The sequence below is a fragment of the Rhea pennata genome, chromosome 2 (assembly GCF_028389875.1).
Source record: "Rhea pennata isolate bPtePen1 chromosome 2, bPtePen1.pri, whole genome shotgun sequence".
Lineage (NCBI taxonomy): Eukaryota > Metazoa > Chordata > Aves > Rheiformes > Rheidae > Rhea > Rhea pennata.
In genome coordinates, this window is record NC_084664.1 from 16,081,134 (window position 1) to 16,094,588 (window position 13,455).

The 13,455-nt window shown below is 41.0% G+C and overlaps 1 protein-coding gene across 3 annotated transcripts in view; it reads left to right on the top strand.

Moving 5' to 3' along the window:
* The window catches only part of NRP1 (neuropilin 1), a 114,671-nt gene that overhangs the window by 65,611 nt on the left and 35,605 nt on the right, over window positions 1-13,455 (top strand). The gene's annotated exons all lie outside the window — the stretch shown is intronic.

Below are 13,455 nucleotides of genomic sequence, written 5' to 3' on the forward strand. Positions count from 1 at the left end.
AGATACATATGGTCATGCATGGGCAAGGCAGCTTGAAAATTCATCTCCAAATGCTAGTTTCCTAGTTTCTTTAGCGTGTCATTTTTTGTTTAGGGGAAATATTATAGTTCTCCTTTCCCTTCCCTTTATCCCTTGTTTTTGCTAAGACAAAAGTCTCTCAGTTAAGTATCAGCAATGGGAGATTGGTATCTACAGGGGGTGTCTAGAGGGCATGCGATATGATTGTCTTCTTTGAGGTGTTGACATCTTTTGGACTGTTTCGCTAAAAAGAATTAGGAGAATAGTGGTTGCTTGGTGGTAGTAATGGATTTGCATGAATTCCATCTGTGGATGTGAAATCCATTCTTTGGTGGAAAAACTAGATTGCTCCTGTGGCTGGCAAGATGCTAACTCCTAAGTTCATCTGAATGCCGCCTGCCTACCAGGCTCTGCTAAATGAAAGCTGTCTTTCCTTTCCTTTCCTTTCCTTTCCTTTCCTTTCCTTTCCTTTCCTTTCCTTTCCTTTCCTTTCCTTTCCTTTCCTTTCCTTTCCTTTCCTTTCCTTTCCTTTCCTTTCCTTTCCTTTCCTTGTTTGTTTTGAAATAAATGTCATAGCTTAGATTCAAAATATCAATACCACAATCACACCATCAGTCTGCCTGCTACTTTCTTCATTGTTTTTTTCTTACCCTTAAACACACTTTTTTAAATTGCTCAATGAGCTTCAGGTTTGGAGTGACTCCATAATCAGAAACAGAGTCATTCCAGATTGAATTTCTTCTTTAAAAACACATTAATGAAGTCTGCGGATTTTCTAATATGAATGGAATAAAGATACAAAAAGGACTTGAGGCAAGAGTTGCCAGAAACAAGCATGAAGTTAGTTCAGTGTCATACGGGATGTTAGTGGCTCCCCAACCTTACGTTAAACCTACTTATTCATTACAGTTACATTTCACACACTCGGCGGCCCTTTAGTGTGAAACAGCACAATTTAAAATAAAAAATAAAAACAGCCCTTTAATTTAATCAAGAGCAGGGGACTGCCATTGAAATACAAGTCATTGTCCCTCATTAACGTATCCTTTCACAGGAAAAATAGTATAGTGTTTCCATTTCTGTAATCTGAACAACAAACACGTTAATAGGTATCAATTACCAGCCCGTTTCAGTACTTAGAACCAGTAAGAAGGCCAGTGCGAGGCATTCACATCTGGTTTTAGTGAAACTGTTCCTGTCTGTGGTATTTAAAATTTAAAGAACTCCTGTTATTGTGCAATTGGGAATCCTAGGGGAGTACAATGTTAATGAAATCCATAACGTGCAGGGATTTTATGATTGCATTTTCAAGGCGTTCCTTCAAAAGGGACGACAGATTTCTGCCATGGCAGCAGTAATTGTATTTTTACAGAGTAGATTTAATGTTCGCATTTAAGAACAGCAGTTATATTTACACGCATGTGAAAAGCAACACGTGAGATCCTTACGCTCAGGGAGCAGTTTGTGTGCGGTTTCCGAAGGCCCCGGGCGCGAGCCGCGGCCTGCTCCGCGGCAGGCTCCCGGGGCCCGGGCCGGCGCCGGGGGCTCTCGGCCGGCTCCCGCCGGGGCCGCGGGGCCGGCTCCAGACAGGGCCCTGGGCCAGAGCGGCGCCTCCAGCGGAGGACGCCCGAGCCCAGCGCGTGGGTGGTTTCGGAGGGGGCCTGACTGCCCGTTACTGGGGTCACTGGCAACCTGCGCTGTCATCAGTCCTCCTGCCAGCGGGGGTTCGCAAACCCGCGATGGGCACCACCGCCTCCTGGGGACGTCTTCTGCAGGGTCGGCGTGTTTCCCGTCAAAACGTTTCCTCTAATGCACACAGCACAAATCCCCGCCCTCCCACCGAGCTCGATGGTTGTTTCTGGGTGGTGCAATTTTTCTCTCATCATGTAACGCGGAGTGAGACCTCCAGCTTGCTTGCCCAGGAAGCAAAGTGCGCTTGCTAATAACACACGATCTTTAGTTCCCATTATCGGCGGGGGCTGGACAAAACTGCACATCTAGCCTTAAAATCCGAGCAGCGCATGAAAACGTTGCAGCCATACGGTGAAAAGCACCGAGCTGGTACAAACACACTCAGCCAGTTCAAATTTGTTTCGAATTTATGGGGGTTAACATTGCACAAATAGACATTACACTCTGGACTGGATATTATCTGTCACTCTGCAGCAGGCCTAAGGCCTTACTGCTAAGATGAGCTCCATACTGTGCACTCTGGCTAATTCGACAGAAATGGCTAATTTGTACTGCTGGGCTTTTCAGCAGGGCACAGATGTAGTACTGGTGGCTGCGCACCAGCCTGAGGTCTGGCCTGGCCCCTCGAGCCTCTGCCTGCACATCTGCACCTTCTCCCACACCCATCGCTGTGGCACCTACGACTCTTTCATAGCAGTTTCCAGACCCGTCTTCTCTAGGAGACGTTTGGTACAAAATTAGCCCACTGCCTCTCGCAGCATTTCGGGAGAAAGGCCAGAGAGAGGTGAGAACAGGCCTCTGCGGAAAGCAGCCCGGGAGATCCCGCTCGCCCCCACTGATTGAAATATCAGTTGTTTACTTAACACTAACTCTCCTGTGCAAGTAAAATACACTTCCATTGATTTAAAACCCTTCTATGAATATATCACTTCATCAGAACGAGAGGGAGCTCTGAAATGGAATTTGCCATCCAGATTTGCCTTCGCTTCTTTACACTCGTAGTAACCTGTATTCTGTGTTACTTGTTCCTTTGCAAGTGAAACCTAGACACATGCATCACTGAAGAAAACTGGTATATGGATTAATACAGATTTATTCCTGCAGGAGATTTGAAAATAATTGCAATTCATCACTTGGTGTCTCAACCTTTTATCTGCGTTGTAGCTTATTTCCTTATCAGGCATTCACTTTAAAATACAGTCAGTATTTATATAGGCTGCTGCACAGCACATTTATTTTGTTAGCACGTTTATTCTTACATCAATAGTGCTTGCAGTTGCTTAGGGTGACTTTACTGAGCCACACTATCTAAATGTTTCACATGAAAGCTCAAGGAAGTGCGAGACAACAATGCCTGTTATTTTTACTATTACTTCTGTTTCTTTTGGAGTTTGATATTGCAATAAAGTGCATCACATTACTGCATATAATAATGTGAAACCTCAGCCTTCAAGTTCTCTTAGTCTTTAAAGGACTGGCTGAGAGCTGAAGTTCACAGGCTTTGTGGCGAGGCTTACCTGTCAGTAGGGAGTACACTGACATGAAAGCGCAAAAACATTGTTAGTTCTTCATCTTCTCTACCATTTTAGAATAGATGTTATCATGTTTTTGTTTCATGTCACTTTTCAGTTCATAACTGCACTCCAGAAATTATAAAAAGGAGAAGTGCTACAGTTATCTTATGGTCTTAACGTGCGTTTGCACATGGGTAAAGAATGACAGAAGAATATTCCTTTCTGGAAATCACAGCCACCGCAGACGTGACACAGTGCAGAACGGGGGTTAATTGACCCAGCAGGATGCATTCATACCTTTATTTGTTGTGATGTGGGAATAAGTGGTACAGTTTCACAAAGGCAAGTGCTCAAATCAGACAGGAGGGAGAGGAAGGTATAAAAGGGATCTACAAAGTAGGAAGTTTTTTTAATTATTCAGAGTACTTTAAGAGCCATTTTAGTACCAGAAATTTCCCAGCCATAGATTTATCACTCTGGGGAGGCTGAAGGGATGCTCGGAGAACTATGCAAAACCGCTGGCAGCCTTCTTGCTCCAGAAGCGCAGGTGCAAAAGGCAGTGGAGAATCAAATCCCCTCTACGTCCCTCTGACATGTTTCAGGCTGGATGCAGAGGGGAGTCCTGCGTGGCTTCGAGCAATCCCGCCCGCGGCATATGGAAGCGCAGCAGAAGCAGGACCCCTCCGAGCCCTCGCCGCCAGCCTCATCAGTACAACCCTTGCAGCTCTTCCAGGGGATCCCTTATGCATATCCCTTATGGGTAGCTGGTATGTAACGCTGTAATTACCTCTGCATCCACGTCCCCGGCCAGCCCTGCGGCCCCTCCACGGCTGCAAGACAGATGGCCTTTTAGAGCTGAGATAGAGAATTAAAAATGTGCCCAGAAAAAGCACCAATTCAGCAGCTACCAACAAGATTTTGAGAATTTATCTTACTTTCACTGCATAGCTGGTTCCAGGGGGAAAAATTTAAAAGTTTTTAACATTTTTTTAAGCTAAATACCACAGATTTTTTTTAACTTCAACAACTTTTTTGCTACTTTCTTTCACAGAAATTAAAGCCACTTAAAAGCAGGTAATTAGGACAAAATTTTTCATTCCCATTGGAGCGAAATATTTCATTCAGTACTAAATAATTCTTCTATTCTCTCTTTTCTCCCAGTCACTGGATTTGTGCATTCTGGCTCATCTCAGCCATCGAACCAAGGGAGTCAGCTGTTTGTGCTGCTGTGCATGGTAGGGCACTGGCTTGCAGTGTCTGCAGAGCCCCGTGTGGGCTCAGGCAGCCTTGCCCACCTGGCTACAAGGTGCTGCACACACACCTCTTCCACCATGGCCACGTGAAGGAAGGTGTCTCAAAAGATTTTTCTGAGTCTAGGAGAAATTAATTAATCTACAGGACCAGGCAGGTGTCAAAATGCAGGCGAGATAGAGCTCAAGGCTAGAGGTTAAGTGGCTAAGGATAGTGGCTGCAAGCACAGTTTTGGGCAAGAACCCACAGCTGAGGCATATCATGGTAAGCGTAGCTGTTACTGAGCTAGAAGTCTTGGTTCTCGTGGGGCAGGCCGTGTGTTGGAGATGATATGTGTGTCGCTGAGCACTTCATGGAGATGACTGTGCTTTTTTATTCACTCTTTTCACACCTGCAGAGCAGTATCAGGCTGAGGAGTTCACAAGTTCTTTGGGTCCATCCACATCCCTGCATCCATGCTCCAGATTTCTGTTGCAGAGCTATTATTTACCTCCTCCATCCTTGTGTTATCTTGCTTTTCTGTCCCAGTTTAATTCTGCTCTGCCCATTAGGTGACATTTTCACAGCAGTAGCAAAATAGGTAAAGCAGAGGGATAGATGAGATTTCCTCCAAGATGTAAATACCTGCCCTTCAGAAAGCAATATGTCTTCTTCCCCAAAAAAGATAGTATTTCAATGGGAAAATAATTCTATTTTTGTTTCCTTCTAATGTTTCTATTCAAAGTTTTTAAAAAATCTTCAAAAAGGCATCAGTGTAAACTTCATAGCTCTCTGATAAATAAAGCCTACTAGCAGAGAAAGCACAGTTGACCAAACATTAAGCTGAGGTTTGGTTCATCTGTTTTCAGGAACAACTGGCTTCTCATCAGAGAAGGACTGTTTACACATAACTTCCAGCCACCAGCTGTAACTATGGAGTCTGGTCTTTCTCTCCTCTGCAGCCTCCTGTGTTGAACATTTTGCACCACATTCATTTCTGGTGTTGATCCTCTGAAGCTGCTGAAAAGACTGATTTGTCCTATCACATATAAAACCAGGGCATATTTTAACTAGTCATATGTAGATTGTAGATTATTGCAATACTCACTAAAGTGGCTTTCAGCCTTTACACAGACAAGAACAAGCAATTCCATTGCAAATTCCATTAAAATCAAACTGTGGGCTGAAGGATGGACATTGCACAGAATAATTTCAAAATGTTCTTATCAGGCTTAAAAATTAACTATCCATAGTAGTGTTACTCCCTTTCATGATATGCTTAACTAAGAAAAAACATCCTGTGTTTATTTTAAAAAGAGCAGCACTTAAAAATCAATAACTTTGCCCTTTGCATAGCTTGAGATGGAGCAACTTTGAGAGAAGCAGCATGGGGGGGAGGGAGGGTGCAAACCAGGCACCGCTCTTTGGCCAAAGAAACCCTGAAAGGGGATCGCGGAGGCTGGAGGCTGAGCAGACTTCGCAGCTCTCCCAGGTTCGCCCCAGCCACAGAGGGGAAATCTTCCAGGGAGCCACTAGCCTGACCCGCTCCTGCCGGGCCTCTTCCTTCTCCCCTCCTCTGGCCCGGGACCAAGAGAAGCTCTTCCAAAGCACACTCAGAGGTGTTCAATGTGTACGTGATGAGGGACATATTAAGGAAGAAATGGAACAGTGCTTGAATGTATATCCTTTGTCTTTCATTTTTCTTTGCACTGTCTAACTGCAGTTACCTGGTATTTTTCTAGAAAGTAGCAGAAACTCATATTTTTAAAATGAGGGTGATGATTGTTTGGTGACCCAGTAGTAAATTAAAATCATCATACACAATATGTATGAAATAGAAAATCGAATTTAGGTGCAACAAAACTGACAGTTCCATTTAACAGAGAATAAATGAATGCAGACTTCTGTGGATGACTGACTGATTTAAAGAGACTCTGCCGATTTTCCAAGATGAGAGAGCTGATCGCAAGAAAATACATATATTTCTACGTGACAGAGGTTATACACCTATTCGAATTGCCAGTGAAATTAAGCTTAGAAAGGATTAAATCTTAGACACTGGCAGTCTTTCCCATTTTGTTGCTATTTCTGATAGAAAATCCAGAGTCTGAACTTTCAAAAAAATCCAAATTCCAGTGATTTCAGCGGAGCTCTGTCTGAAGGGAGAAAAGGCACAGTCAGATTTACACCATCAAGGCCTGAGACAGGGGGGTTTAATTCGTCGTAGTATATCATCCTGTCACTTACCGGCTTCCTACCGAATTAGCACAGGTATGTGGAGAAAGGAAGAAGCAGAGGTTACTTCTGTGTGCTTATGCATGGGTAGTATTTTAGTTGTATTCAAATGCCAAAGTGTATTACCAGTAAAGCCCTGCTGCCTGTGCCCTCTGATTTCAACAGGACAGCAGCTGGCAAAACGATGCCATGGAAGAACTTTATAGGCAAAATTCAGTGTTTTCCATGCAAAGCCCAGTTATTCATATGTGAAGCAGTTTGATAGAGAAGCTTTGGGTTACTTGTTTTCTATTTGTGAACATTAGATGCTCAGTACACTGAGGGGAAAAAAGACCTATAATTATCCCCTTCTCTCAAAAAAGAGTGATTCTGCAAGTATTGCTATAGAGTTTCCTTTTTCTATAGTTTCTAACACAGACTGGGGAAAGTTACATTCAAACTGCACTAAATAGTTGTCTTCATTCCAGATCAGAGGATTAAGCTCAGGTTTAAAATTAAATGTAAATTACAAATAAGTATTCAGAAAACGTTAATTAAAAGTATTACGTTCCTGACTCATTTATTGCTCAGCAAGGGTTCCTAAGTATCTTAGCTGGAGAAAGGGGCCATTCACATTCCTCCTTTTTTTGACCAAGTCATTGTAAATGTCTTAGGTTATCCATTTGCAAGTTAATGTAGTGCTGAAGCAAAGGTTTTCATTTTAAAGAAGTAATATTTCACAGCAAGATATGCTCCGGCAATATGTAAAACAATCTTTTTCTAAAGCACGAGGAGTTAATCAGCCTTTCTCCTCATTGCTACAGAGAGGTTTTGAATGGCATAAGATGCTGATTACTTAGATCCTGGAGTCTATAGAAAACCCAATACTATTACGTTTTCCTCTCTTTGTTATCAGAGTTTATTGTGTCGTGCTGTTCAGGCTTTAAGTAGTTTTCAAGCAAAAAATAAATTAGAAGAAGATATTTGCTGAGTCTTCTGAACAGCAGTTATGTTACGTCAGAGCACTGTAAGAAGGCTTAAGGTGGAGCCTGAAAATGAATAGCTGGAGGATGGGTCCCTATCACTGAGTGTGCACTGGACCCACTTCATAAAATACAGTTAGCCCATTCCAGGAGAACATAGCATTGCTTTTAAACCAAAATCCTTCAAAGACTCTAAAGACACTAAAAATATCGCACACAGCTAATGTATACCAGTGGCAATGCTTCTCCGATCCCATTCACCGCATTTCTCTTTCACATTTGATCTTTATAGTTTCCATACTGGAGCGATTTGGTCTGCTGAATTCTGGAAATGTCTCAAGTTGAAATGCTAGTGTATTAACCTGCTGTACTGAATCTCTTTTGTTTCTCTTTAGTAGAGTGCTGCTTGCCAATTTTTACAACTACAGCAGATTTTACTATTCAAACAGAACCAGATGGAACACCAGTTCAAAGAACATGTCAGAATTAAATATTTCTTTTTTAATTAGTTGCTTCTGATTTATGCAAAAAAAAATTAACATAAGAGTGGGAGAATGTGCCATGAATCCAGATGCAACACAGCCCACACAAGCATTATCTTTTCTCTGTCAGAGACACAGAGCCCTTTTCTTTCATTTTTTCTTATCTTTTCTATTTTTCCTGTTTTGTTTTGGGATTTCATTTTTCTTCCACTCTCCACGTTTTTGCTTTCTCCAACCAGCACCATAAGGATGACTGAGGTTCTTGTATGTCTGTCAGTCATACTTTTTCATCATTTTCTTAAATTTTATCTTATAGAACTAGCTGACCTGCCTCTAAAAAAAATTGCTGTGCTCAATACTGCAATCGCAGCATCAGTATCTCAATGTGATAGCCTGCTTTGAATCAATTCCTTGTTTTCAGATGGGGAAAGCTTTATATTTATGTTTTCTCTGCTGCAAAAAAGGATATGGGCAGAGGGCTAAGATTGCAAGAAATATTTCAACAGCTAAAGAAAGTTCATTCCCTTTCTGCTGCCAAGTGTTCCTATTTCTTTGGCATGAATGTTTGCGCATCTTTCTCCTTCATACTTTCTCATTTTTGCCAATTCACATAAATATCAATTCAGTAAAGCATACTGATTTAAGACAGCATCTAAGCACAGAGCAGAAGTTGAGAATGTGATTAGATGCTTTCGTTTCTGGGGCCTTCAGGATGTTCCTGTCAAGGTCAGTGAGAAAGACTTCAGTGACTCAGGAGAGATCCTACTAAAAGCAATGTTTTCTCCTCATTTTATATACGGAGCTGCCACTCATATCACTGAGAATTTTACACAGAAATCTTAAGTGGTTTACAGCCTTTACTTTTCACTTAAATCCAAGATAAATATTTATATCATGTTATTAATCAAGGCATTGTGCTATTATAATGACCACACATTTCAAGGACAGAGACTACGGGAAGTAATTCTCCACCAAATTAATGAAGCTTCTTTCATTTCAGAATTTCTACTAAAGTCTGTGCCACTTTTACTTAGCTTTGCAATATTTTTTACTTAAAGGTCAATGCATAATGGAATTAAATGATGGTTAAATTTACATCATGGGATAATGTGATTGGTCAAATCAACAGCAATAACTAGTAAAAAATAGGTTATACTAATGTAAAAGATCAACTGCTGCTTAATTAAAGTATTTGATAGAAGAACATTGAAGCATCACAACAGTTAATCTGGCTCAGAGCAATATATGCTATCTAAGGAAATGACATAGTTCTCCAAAAATATTTACTTTGGTATGTTGTGTCAAGTGATGGATTATACAGCTTTTCAAGCCACAAGAGATGCCCACAACAAAAAGCTTCCTGTTGTTAATCAAACTCCAGCGCTTTGTCCTTTATTTTCTCAGGCTGTTGAGCAGACCTACAGTAGGAGTGTTAAAAGCTGGTAAAATTGCTCCCTTGCTACAGCTGCCTCAGTGACTGTATTTTATTCACTAAGGCAGATTTTCGTTCCAAAAATAAAGTCTTTCATTGTATAACACGGTTATGTATGATTACAGGAAGCAGTAATATTCGTTCCATGTCTTGCATGTTGTATGTTGTTTTTTAACCACCAGTTATCTAAGATTTGCTTCATGATATACTGTGCAGAGCTAGGTATTTTTCTTTGTGCTTCTCCTTAGCTGGTTTCAAGTAAAATGTGCATGCCACCGTTGCATATCTATGCCTTAAAAATGTGTCACCCCCTAACATTTTTGGGGAGACAGGAATAAAAAAATATTTTTTCTGGATGTAGTTTTGAAGAATAAATAGTGAGGAAGCAATTCATATGTAGAAATAGGTAGCATCTTACAATAGGGTGTCACAGGAAATAAATTGATTTTAGAAACAGGAACAATTATGTCTTTTTTATAGGAACATTTCTCTTCTGGAAAAAAATATACATTTGAGGTGTTCGTCTTTTCTTGTATGTTAGGCCCCATTCCTACGTGCAGGTTTGCTCCCAGTGTTGTACCTACCAATAAGGGCAGTCACATTGCAACCCAGACAATTGTAAAAGACTGTATGTGTTGGACAGGGTCCTAAGGCATCGTTTTCTGGAGAAGTTATATTTTTTAATCTGTATGAATGTAAGGGACACTGAAAAAAAATAGCAGCATGCTACAGTTAAAGCTAAAGTCCTGGTCATGGAAGTGAAATGCCATGATTTCAGGTTTGGAGAGAGCTGCCTATTTCGGATCACTGCGATACAGCATGCAATAAGTTACAAAATCTTTTGCATCCTGTAAAATAATTACCAGATGTTTGTTTTCATACATGCAGAAAGTTAAATGCCAAATAATTGTAGGGAAATGCATTTGATGTTCATTTTCAAAAGTAAAGTGTTTCATCACCACATCTCTCTGCAGGATATTTTAACATGAAACATAGGTTCTTGAAACAAAAAGGACAACTAGTGCAGAACAAAAAGCTAGCTGTCAAGGGTTCGTGCTATCATCTCAGCTGGAGGAGATGGGATCTGAGAAAAGTGGGTTACCTGTATTCATGTTAACCCTTGGAGACCTTTGTGCAAAAGACATGCTAACTTGACTGGAACTTACATGGACAGCTGGACTCTATAAGTAAAAGCTCCCAAAAGCATAAGAAATCCTATTGGTTTAGTGACCCAGTTGTCCTAGAACCACTGTTCTCTGCATTGTTTCCTCTGGATATTGCGGTGTGAAAGAGTTGCATACTACCCCAGCTACATTTTGGTACCTTCAGGCTCCGGTCTGTAATAGAAGTTCATATGGTTGTGTTTCAACTCTGAGTAACTCCTATGACATTTAGCATATATATTTTATGCACAATCTTGCATTTTACAGATGATAAAGTTTCATATACCTTCAAAAACTTGAGAAAGAAAAACAAAATGCATCATAAAGGGTTCAATAAAGGTGAATTTAACACACTTGTGAAATGTGTCATTCAGTTTCCAGAGTAGTTTTCTACATGATTTATTTCTATCACCTTACTTAGAGAAGAAGATATGTAAATTTAGAGCTTGTTTACAACTTCGGCACCACAGAGATGCATTCAGTGTTGAAGTTCTGGTTTTGTATATCTGGAGAGGAACGACTCCTCTGAAGGCCACGGCAGAGAGCTGTCAAAGGGAAGAGTATGCCTCAAGCTCTACCTCTCTCCTGGACGTCTGCTCCAAGGTTGAATTAGCACAGACAGCTCAAGCCCCTCTACTCCTCAGCTGCTCAACCCCACCTTTACTGTGTGAACAGCGCCTTTCTCACAGAGCATTGATGGAGCTAGGTTACTCCTTTTTTCTCTGCAACTTATGAGCAAATACTGCCCGGAATGCAGGAGATTTTGGTTTTTATCTTACCTTTGCATGACCATGTTTAGAGCTGTGGCATCTAGCTGAACGCTTGAGCCACCAGTCTCTGTGCTTTCCAGGACAGGCCTGTTGTTGAAAAAGTTCCTGTTTTCACGAAATAGGTAAAGATTTGCTAATCTGGAGGGAGAGCACATCTCTGTAAAGAGGCTATTCTCCTCAGCCATAGGGATTCAGGTCACAGCCCTTCTCCTCCTCCGTTGCATTAAATAGCTCCTAGCCCCAGGATCTGCAGCTGAGCTTTCCTCCTCCCCACCTGCAGGCAAGAAATGGGAGACCTATTCAGCTTCACGCTGTCCCAGTGAACTGTTACCTCTTGACAGGAGAGTTTCTACTTGATTTTTCAGTCCTGTTGGGTTTTAGACATGAAGGTAGATGTCTAAATCCAGAGCACCTTCAGAAGTTAGTTCTGGGCCATGGCATACATGAAAGTGCTCTGGGTCTTTCAGTACCTCAGCAGTTGAGTGGGAGTTTTGAATATCAGCATTTGGGCCTGAGCAAAATTCTTTCATAGGAAAAGCCTGAAATGCCTGAATGTTCAGTGACTGGTAGCTGTAATTATTTGCTCAGACATCAAATAATCAAATCTACCCCTATACTTTCGATGTTAAATTTTAACTTGGCTTCAGATATCTAGAACTCTTGTGATAGGCCATTGCTTGACTTTATTCACAATGAAGTACTTATTGTATATTAAAAAAAAGTACTAGAATCATTTCAAATCAGTTGGAATGGTGCAGGCTTGGTACCCTAATCATTTCAAAACTGAAGAGCTGTTTCAAATTGTAAGAGAAGCAGATCATTTAAATAACTTAGCTCTGCACTCCCTCAGACTTCCAGATTTTCAAGTGCACTTCAGCCTGGAAGTGAATGTGGTATTGGACATAACTCAGTGCAGCACACTTTACAATCAGTGGAGTACAGTTTAGAGAGCATTTGAAGTTTAGCTGAGATTGCTCAGTGCAATGATGCCCAGATTCCCCCATTAACTTTCAGATTGCAACAATCTAACATCTGAGACTCTCCAGTTACTTTAAATCACTTGATTGTTTTTTAAGGCAGTGTTCAGATTTCTTTTTTTTTAAGGCTGATTTTTTTTATTATTATGACAAAACAAAATGGTGCAGTATTTCACCCCTAAAGACCGGGGCTAAAATGTTAAGTATAGCCTTTACCAGCTTAAAAATTATGGCAGAGACAGGAGCTTTGCCCTGAAAGCTTGTTCTATCTTTCACACACAAGGCTGCTATTCTTGTGTTGCAAGATTTCAAAATGACTTGCATATGACATGAGCTTTGAGAGAGCAGTCGGTCTGTCCTCAGTGGCACTTCCTTCGGCACTTCGAGAGAGAATGCAGAGCGTGTTGATTTAACTGCTGCAGCGCCTTTGGACATATGACACACATCCAGGAAAAAGGATGCCTGTGGGACACAGGGGACATGTATTTTGCATCCTGCATTCTTTGGAAATAATGAAAAAGCTCAAGACATTCATTGAACATTCACATGAAAAGGGTTAATTCAGCCTATTAGTGTCTTACTGAAGTCTAGATAACTCAGTTTTAGGGGAATAAATTATTCTGATTAATATTTTGTGAATAGTTTAATTTTATATTGAAATAAAATGAGTTGCTTTAGGAAACAAAGAAAGTTCTAGCTGTGGGGAATGCAGAGCAATTTGATTTTAATCAGTTTGATTTTATGGCTAAAGAAAGATTATAAGAAAATGGCAGGTGTTTCAAAGCTGTTATCACCACCCTGGCCGTGGGAAAGTTTTGTGCCTAGTTTCAACTTTTTGGCAGCTGGACCTGTGCACTGGGACAAAAGTTTATTTTGCCAGCAGAACCAATTTCATTGGCCTCACTCCTGCACCACACATCATCCTCCAATACCTTTTTTATAATGCCACGTGATGAACTAGATCAGGGAATTGATCTGGA